Source organism: Crocodylus porosus, unplaced genomic scaffold, assembly GCF_001723895.1.
Source record: "Crocodylus porosus isolate Cpor-Errol unplaced genomic scaffold, CroPor_comp1, whole genome shotgun sequence".
NCBI classification, from domain to species: Eukaryota; Metazoa; Chordata; order Crocodylia; family Crocodylidae; genus Crocodylus; species Crocodylus porosus.
Window position 1 is genome coordinate 151,681,427 of NW_017728886.1, and position 10,063 is coordinate 151,691,489.

At 42.7% G+C, this 10,063-nt stretch overlaps 1 long non-coding RNA gene across 1 annotated transcript; it reads right to left on the reverse strand.

Annotated features, from left to right (window-relative positions):
• Positions 1-4,187: 4,187 nt before the first annotated feature.
• On the reverse strand, positions 4,188-9,467 carry LOC109315445. The gene is made up of 2 exons (XR_002102502.1): positions 8,846-9,467; positions 4,188-4,395 (listed from the first exon to the last, which is right to left on the reverse strand). It is a non-coding gene; the product is annotated as an uncharacterized LOC109315445 (long non-coding RNA).
• Between the last annotated feature and the right edge of the window lie 596 nt (positions 9,468-10,063).

Consider the following 10,063-nt stretch of genomic DNA (forward strand, 5'->3'; position numbering starts at 1 on the left):
TGAGGCTATTTGTCTCTCTTGACCCTTTGTTTTTTTAACCTCTGTAGCATCGGTCTGCTTTCTTTGCCACTTTACAGTCATTCCCAAAAAAGAGAATGCTTTAAATCTAAAAGCAGGTATTTAAGGTCCCAACTTAGCAAAGTCCTTAAGCATATGTTTAAATCCAGCCCTAGTCGGTGAAGGATTTCAAAAGAATATAAAGTGTTTTACTAAATTTGGGCCTTTTAAACTTAAGCCAGCAATTCATTTTAAATGGACTACTGGGAATAAAAAATAGACCCATTTTTAAAAGTCAGTGAGTCTACTTCAGATACTTGAAGTTGTTTAAATTACAGTAACTTGTCACTATCTCTAAGGAGGTTAGAAATTCCCTCCTATTTTTGCTTAAAAACTCAACACATTTTAATAGTCCTACTGACTACGGCAGAACTACTGTACATTTTTTTCTGTGCTTAGTCGTGTAACAAGGTTGAACAAGGTAAATATTAAGAATAACATTGTATTACAATTAGTCAGAGTTCGTATTAATCTTTATAGTATTGTGTAAGGATTTCTACATCTGCATAAGTCTATTTTTTGTAAGCTCATGCACAATGTAGGCCAGTATTTGCATATGAAAAGTCATCAAAAATGGTGAGTAAAACTGCCTACCTCAGTCATTTTTAAATAACTCAGGCCATTAATTGGTAACCTTTGTTTCTCCTCTTTGCACAGCTATAAATTAGTTTTATGGATTAAGTAAATTTGAACTTTAAAAAATGCATTTATAGCTTAGAAAGCAAAATACCCAAGTTGAAAGCATGCTGTTTAAAAAGGGGTGGGGGGGAAGTGATTGGGAAGCTGTAATTTCTTGCACCTTGGTTCTAAATTGTTACTGTACAAATTAGTCTAGTTAGTAATTGTAGCACTAGCCCAAAGGTTCACAGCACAAAAGATTCCAATGTGTAGTTATAATTGCTGTCCACAAAAAATGTTTTTCAGATAGAAAGAGGTGCACTTAGCTGCATTGTCTGAAGTCAGGCAGAAGGCAGTACAGGGTGGCACCTGGAGACTAACTTGTCCATGTCACTCTGCCATATCCTCAGAAAAAGAGGGTATATTTTTTTTTATTAGAAAACAAAAACTAGATTTATAGAGCAATTAAAACAGAGAATAAGAAAGCCCTGAAGGTGTAGGATAAAATAATAACTTCCTCAAGAGCTACTTTTGATCTTGTTATCACTTGATCTCCTTACTTACCAAGATTATAAAGACCCTTCAGGCTCCTCTACACATGGAGGTAAAGGTGTGATGGGATCTAATGCATGATCCACAGAATTTCACCTCCACCGTGCCACACCTACATGGCAGGAGGCATAATCATGGGATCACAAATTGGATTGCATCACACCTTATTGCTGGTGCAGGGGGAACTCAATCCCAGCCTCCCCCTGCACCAGCAAGGTACAAGCTCTCACAGCTGGGAGCCTCCTCAGCTGCTAGTTGCGGGGATGCCCCACACACCTCTGTTGCTGGGAGAGTGCAGCTGCTGCACTCTCCCAGCTGTGCAGGCATACCTCAGGGCAGGGACCTGGGAACTCCCAGGGTCAGTGTGCACACAGACCCTTCCCAGCTGGGAGCTCTGATCAACTGATGGGGATCCCAGTGACAGGGGCCCCTGGCCACAAGTTCAATTAGTGTTATGATAGGAAGCAGCTACAAAGTTATTACACGTATTTTGTGGAATAATTTTGTAGCTTATTCCTCTTTATCATGCCATTAATTGATTGAACACATGGCCAGGTGACCACTCAAGGTGTGATTAACTGGTTAATCATACCTTATGTGTAATGTGTAGATGGTGGCTTCATGATCTTTTAAGCACTAGAATAACATATTTTCTGTGGGCTGTGATGTTATTTCAATTCAAATTGCTTAATACTTTGGATTAGAAATGGAAAAGATGGTCCGAATTACAAAATTAGATTGATGGTTCCTGTAAATGCTGTACAGCCAGGATTTTCAAAAGTAAGTAGTAAACTTGGGTGTCTCGGGTTTGGAAGAGGACGCTGCAGTTTTTTCTGACAGCCTAACTCCTATCTCCATTTGATTACTCTGCATCACTCCTCACTTCTGAAAACCCCTAAGTCTTCTAATTACTCAGAAACATACAGTGTAAATAAAGGGTGGGGTAGGGGGAGTCCAAACTTTCTAAAGGTAACGTTAGAAATGCTCCAAATCAAGGCTGGGTCTTGTTTGTCCCCTTCCATACCCTTGGAAGATGTCCCCATAAAACTGTTAGTACTACAGACCATAAGATTCAAAAACTCCTGTGTCAGATCCCCCAAAATAATAAAACATTTTTAAAATAAATTTGGAGTCTTGCTTATGTGCCTTCTGTGTTTGACCCTTTGTTGTTCACATTTTCAAACTTTTCTCTGTAACCATGAGAATGCAAGCATTTATTTTAAAGGAAAATGGAGATTTTTGCATGATTGCATGACTCCAGGAAATGTGATTTTTCATAAAGAAAAAAAAAAAATCAAATATTCTAAGATGCCCAGTAAAATATTGAGAGTTGGAAAAACTCCAGGAAGTTCCTGTAGGAGCTTTTGCTTTCCACAGTCCCTTTGAAACAACTTCTGTGGAAAAGCAGAGGGTCCTACAACTTTTCCCCCTTAACCTTCTCTCATGATATGAAACATTTCTGTACAAAGTTGGATTTCAGAGGTGTTGTAAGCTGCAAAAAATATCTTTGTAGAAGTTCCTAAAGGATTCAAAGGAGAACAGTCTCTCTCAGACGGGGGTGAAGTTCCAGCTCCCAGTCAAAGCAGCTTCATCCAAACTGGCCTGCAGATGCTTCCTCAGCTAATAATGCCGGGGGAGCCTACTCTTACAGGAAGATTTTCTAGTGCTAAAGAAGTTTGAGGGAAAACTCTGTAACACACCCTAAGGGCAAAATTACAAGTTAGATTAGCAAATGCTAATTCTGAAGAATAATAGTCTGTGTTAAAGTTAACCAGTGCTAGTGATCAGTCACATGTTTAGGGTTAATACCTGCTCTAATGTGCACTACTGCTCAGACCTGCTGCTAGAAGGCTGGCAAGCAGGTGTGTGGGGCAGGCCTGCAAGTCTGCTCCATACCTGATCTTCTCGCCAGCTCTCATGACAGTAGAGGTTGGGGAGGGGGGAAGGAGAAGGCCCCCCACCCATGCTATTTGGATTGCTCCCTCAGCCCCTCAAATCACCCTGCTGCCCTCCATCACACCCTACATACCCCTTCCACTCACCTGATTGCCTCCCCCCATTCCTGGATCTTTGTCTTACCACTCCTATCAGCAGTGGCAGTCGTAGGGGGAGGGGTGGGAATATCCCTCCTTGCCTGCTCCCCACCTCCCTCAACCCCACTGCTTGGCAGATCCTTGCCCCCTACCTCCACCTTTAGTTGCAGGGCTTGATGGGAGCTGGAGCTTGGTGCACAGGGGAAGTGTGGTCTGCAGGGACCTCAGGAGCAGGCACAGAAGAGGAATCCTTCCTACTGACACCTCTGCCACACTCAGGCTGATGGGGTGGCAGGGCAATGATCAAGGGATGGAAGAGCCAATGGGGGCCAGAGGGGAAAGTTGGAGTGGCAGAGGAACAATCCAAGGATGGAAGGGTTGAATTGATCTTTATCTAATTTACTTATAGTTGGTATATATGAAAACTTTGAGTAAGCTTGCTTGTATCCGGAAATTGGCAGGGAAGGGGAGAATATAACTTCTGTCAATCTTTAGTTCAAATGTGAGTGACTGTATTTACATCACTCCTAGAAAGAACAATTGAATCCATCAGGCTCACAGCCTTTCCTTCCTTCCCCCGTCCATATCTAACTTCATAGGCCAACACCAACTTAATGGTTGACTGGGGCATCCCGGCTTTGATTTGCTTGTGACAAAGTATCTAAAATATTTCTTAGCTTGTTTTTAGTGCTTACTCTCCTTTGCTTGTTGATTCGGTGACAAATAAACACATTATTGCTAATGAATATGTTTGAAATTCCATCCAAGACCATAGCACCCCCCACCCCTCCAAAAAAAGGAGAGTAGAAGTCCTTGAATGCGACTGCTATTAATCATTCCTAAACTTTCATATTTGTCCTAACTGAAAGTGTTTGTTCCATAAAATATTTTATGCATGCCACACCAGTGTTGAACACCATAAATTTAAAATTCTTATTTCTTTTATTATACAGTACGCCAAACTGCGAAATTAGACCAGAAAAACAAGTAAGGTGGGGGGGGCAGGGTGAGAAGAGCTGTTTATTTGTCTCATGCTGGGAACTTTCAGTCCCCAACTGGGCTCAGCAGAGCGTGTGTCATCATCAAAAGCATGTTGAGTAGGAACTGGGGATGGAGAGACGTCTGCATTTGACAGCTATGAAGAAGAAAGAGAAACAAATACTCTCAGTAGGGCAGCATCTTTTATGAAATAGAAATGATACATGCATGGCTTTTATTTAACCTGGATTGTTTCTCCCAATGCATAAAGAAATCACCTTCTACAAAATAAGCTCCACCCTTCTATTCATACAAACGGGAAAGGTTCAGTTGCTCTGGTAGCACTGCACCACCTGCTTCTTCAGATCCTACAGAGGGCATTGTGGAGGTTTCACTTCTAAGCTGGGACACCTAATGAGGTGTAGGTGGTATGGGCAAATACTCATCATGCCCTTCTGACTAAGTACAGACATTCAAAAAGCCAGGGGAGGAATCAATTTAAGTTACACAGTTGTCTCTAAGTGACCTAGTTTAAATTGGGAACAAATAGTATACATGTTCACCCTTGTGCCGAGGTGGGGGGGTGGGGGGAGGGAAGGCTAATCCAGGCAACCTGCATTGACCAAGACCTGCAGGCAGGGGTGCTCCTCCGCAGGCTGCTGGAGGCTGCCAAACATGGCTGAGCACCCAGAACAACTCTGACTGCTGGGCATGGGCAACCATGCCCCCAAAACCCCTGCTGCCTCATCATGGACCCTCTCCCTGTCTAGAAGCTTCCAGAAGAGCCTCAAAGCAAGTGCCCTCCCTTGTTACTTGCACATGACTATGTTCCAACCTGCCTGCATCCCACCATGGTGACCCACTGCCCATACCCAAACATGGAGATCCAAGCTGTGGCATGTCCTGCTTGTCCCGCTGTATGACTCTCACCGGAGGCGGTGAGATATCATGCATGGCCATCTGGACATCCTTCAGTAGCTGGCTGCCATGAGAAGTAGCTTCCCGCCCCCGAGTCAGTAGTCAGCTGTCCCACACAGGGCCAGCTACCACACCCTGCACTCACCAAGCATCCTGGATTAGACCACTGACTTCCAAGTGACCAATGAGGATGAGACCACCCTGGACACTATGCATACTGGCATCAAGCACTGGTTCTGGGCCCATGCCACCAACAGCAACTGGAAAGAGTAGATTCTCCTGGACACCTGGGATAATGAACAGTGGGTCCAGACCTTCTGCATGTACTGAGCCACCTTCATGGACATCATTTTCCAGGTGGCCCCCGATATCAGCATGTGGTTATCCCTCACTCCAGACAAGCAGGTGGTCATTGCCTTTATGAAGCTGGCCACTTCCTACAGTATCCACTATGTCGCCAACAAGTTTGGTGTGGGCAAGTCCCAGTCTGGAGAAGCCATTCTGGATGAACATCCAGAATTTCCTTGACAATTACTTCATCAACTTCATCACCCCAAGGGATGTGATCACTGACTTCCACTGCATGGGCATTCTTAACCGCACGGGAGCTGTGGATGACACCCACATCCCCACTATCTGCCTGCCCCAATGTGCCCAGGTATTCATCAACCAGAAGGGCTACTTCTATGTCACCCTGCAGGGCATTACTGACCACCAGATCTGTTTCACCCATATATTCACTGCTTGGTCAGCAGCATCCATGATGCCCGCATTTTCTGCAATCCCCCACATCCTCCAGAGCATACTATAATCCTGCGGTTCCCAGATTCATTATTGGTACCATCCTATTCCCTCCCCTCATCATCAGGGACCCAGCTTACTTACCCCCTCCTGCCCTGGCTCATAAACTCCTCTATGAGTCAACTGCACCACCAAAAGGAGCACTTCAACAACTGCTTAAGCAGGTACCAAATGACTGTGAAATGTGCCTTCAGCCACCTCAAGGCACTCTGGCACGCTCTCAGCATGTGTCTCATGGTGGTGAAGGAGCACCTGTCATACCTTATCATTGTCATCTGTGTCATCCACAACATCTGGGAGATCAGAGGGGGAGGTCTTTTGTGAAGCCTGGGCAAAGGAGGCACAGCACGCAGACTAGTCATGGCATGCTGGAAATGTACTGCACAGGGAGGCTGGGGAAAGTAGAGCCTCTGGCTGATGTTGGGAGCACTGACCCCCCACACAAGCAGGAAATCTGTGTCTGCAAAGCCCTGGCCAACTACCTCCTGGCCCATGGGGACTGGGAGTGCTCCCCCAATTAGCATGGCAACAGAACTTTGAGTCCCTGAGTGCTTGTGCCCTAGCACTGGGCAATGAATCTCGTGACCCAGTTCCTCTGACTCAGTGTCCAAACAGCCCGGTTTGTAGGTGGTGTCAGGACACTATTCTCCTGCCAACACTACCCTAAGGGGCAGTACTGAGACAGCCTGGGGTGGAGCTAGCTTAGTGCCTGGCTGGAGCAGCCAACCATAGGCTGAGTGTACTACGCTATGAGGGCACAAAGCAGACCAGGATGCTGGTGAACAATGATTTAAACTTGAACTGATAGGGAAACAGCACGTAGGTTCAATACATTGGTTTAACATGAATTGATTTCAATTGAGTGTACCTCACATGTGGGCTATGTGCATCAAACTTCTATACAGTTATGGGTTTTGATTGATCTATGTTCACTTAGACTGGTCTAAGTCTGATGTCTGTACATGCCCTCTATTGATCTAGCTGGTCTCTGGGAAAAATACAAAACATCCCCATATATGGATATTCAAGTTGTACAGCTACTGCCATGCTAAAGGTATCTTTAGGTGACCTCTTTTGCAAATTTTGCCAAATTTATAAAGATACTTGAGATGATGATTTTCCTGTGATGGGAATCCCTGTCCCCACAACAGATATGATTGAATGCTGGAAATGACAAATTATCCCTGCAGTTCACAAAATATATTTCTCCTTAAAAACAATTTTTTTAGGAAGATCATGGTGACATCAGACTGAGCTGATTCTGAGCTACAGCGGTGCCAGTCTTGAGATGTTTAGCACTTAAAATCCTTTGGGCAATTTTCTACATATAAAAATTGTCTTCAGAATTTGGAAAGGTAAACACAGCTGCTATAAGAGTTGGCTTTCTACATTTCCCCTGCTTAAGAATAAACTTCCCCTTACCCCTTAAATGAGGAATGGGATGTGTGCACTTCAGTTTGTGCTTTAATATGATATCACCTAGCTAGTGGAAAACAATGTCACAACTCAGCTAATCTGTGACATCAGGATAGCTAATGATTCCTTAGCTTACCTGCAAGAATGTTGTGGGAGACCATATCAAAACCTTGCTAAAATCAAGGTCAAGTTACCCACTGCTGTGAATAGGCATATATTACAGCTGTTTTTGAAAAAGGAGGGAGAGTCTCCATTCAGAGCATGCATCAGCTTCTCTGATATTGCTTCTCTGGTAGTGGGATAAGAGCAAAACTGTTGTAATTTTAACCCTGTTTATTTCAGGGTTAAAAATTAACAGTTTCACTGATCTTAAATTGCTATAGGAGCAGTAGCCCAGACTGTAGTAGCAGTATAATCAGACTGTCATGTATCAGGATTACTTAATACTAGTTTAACAATTACACCAGTCCACCACTTTGGAAAATGGATAGGTGAGTCAGAGGGAGGTGGGGTCCAAGATAGCAAACTGAATCTGTGGTAGAGCTATAAAACCCAGGTCACTAATTCCCACATCATTGGCAGCCTCTGATCCATAAGCTGCATACATAAAAGCAGATGATGTAACATTGAAAAGGGACATGAATGCAATGTCTGTTTCTGCTGGGTATTGAAAGCAAGCAGCCAAAACCAAAGCCAGGACTATGAGAAGTCTACAGTAGCATTTATAAAAAGAAATAAAGTACCTCAGGAAATAAAACCTTCCTTCTTAAAGTCCATATGAAATTGTAACCCTGAGGGCTTCCTGTTAGAATTACCTTTGGCAAATACATAGATCATTTAATTAATCCACTTCATTTTAAGTTGCCTGCTCTCTTACTTTCTTTCAGTACTGCATTTCATTCATTTGTCCCGCATGGCATCTTCAGAATGTGTCAGGCCATGACGTCTCCGTGATGGTTGCAAGTACAAGGAAGCACATGCATGGGGGGATATGGTCCCCTAAGAGACCTTGCCACAAGGCCTCCATTCCACCCTGCAATCACACATACGGCCTGACAGAGCCTGATGTCCAGAGGTATATCTGAGGTTACACCCATGTGGTACAGACTTGTCAGCTTTTCTTTTAATGAGATAAGGGCTTAGCTATGCTCTGGAGTCTGTGATTCAGATGCTCTCCTTACTGTTCAGTTAATGGGATCACAGCAACTCCATCTGTAATATGAGGTTCTCTCCTAGGTAATCTGCCTTAAGGAGATGGAATGAGACTCTTACACCTTTAAATATGATGCAGTGAAGGGGAATTGTAATTATTGCATGTATTAGCACTAGGTGCAGGGCCCAAAATATATGGCACAGGAAATATGAACGTAAAAGCAGAATATATAGAAACAACATCAGCAAAATTAATCAATAATGAGTGGTCTGTGCCATCAGGAAGTTTGCTACACAAAAAAGAAACATAGAAAACTCACCAAAATCTATTCTCAGGGGTCCCCTGTTTCTAAGGTAGACAGGTATGTTTGGCCCATGTGAAAGGGATGTGAAGAACCAAGTTCGCTCTTTTTTCTCTCAGCTTTTCTTATTCAGACTTAATCCCTCCTTTATTCCTTTGAAGATCTATGGTAAGCATCACACGCACCTTTTCCTCACCAATTACAAGAGTCAACCTGGTTCATTTAAAATCCTCAGGTTGGTGAAAAGGGTCTCCACTCTAAACCTCATTCTGTGCCTAAGATTCATGGGAGTATAGCTTTTATTTAGGTGCATAATTAGCTATACTTTAAGATAACTGAGAATTTAACAGTCTGCACAGAATTAGGCATTTCCTGCTCCAATGAGCTCTGAGACAGCAAGAGTTTTGCCCATGCATAGCTCCGTGATCACAGTACTGAAGATTGCACAGGAATATATTTTAAAATATGGTCCTAAGTTCTATTCTTTGCCATCATAAATGATTCTGCTTGAAAATTATACTCATTATGGAAAGTGGACACCAGTTTCAGCTAATTATAATGTTTGTCTGGTCCAGTATAAGGATGTCTAAATGTCAAAGTTAAAGTTCTTCTATATCAAATGCTACAATGAGCCAAAGTTGTAAAATAATAATAATAATAATAATAATAATCCGCCTTATTTACAGTTTAAAAGCTCAACACCGTCTTCCACAGCACCACGAAGCACCCAAATAGAGATAGTGAACTTTTTTTTTCCTAACATTTGGAAGATTTTGCATGGAGCAATTAAGTCCAAATTCTACCATTTTAGCCATAGACTCAAATGAATTTCAGTTTATTTCCAAGGTCAGATTTTTAAGAGATCTTCAACCCAGTTTCCAAAACTGGAAGTGTACATTTTTACTTTTACATGTATGGTTACTCTGTTTTGCATTGCTAATATCTATGGCTTCAGCATTGAGTCACCTAGGTTTGAAATTATAAACCAAATTTTGTATATGAAAGCAGTGTAGCTGGATATCTACCTATGCTATTTAGACACATAGGTGAAGTAGGCACTGACAAAATGGAATTTGGTGGTGCTTCACTGTATATATTGAAAACTGTATCTGCTTACTGTGAAAGTTTGGTCAAGACCAAACAAAATTTAAAGGATGTATTATTTGTATTAGGAATATGCCTAGAAGCCCTCATTACAATTCTATTATATGAGATACTGTACAAGCATACAGTCCA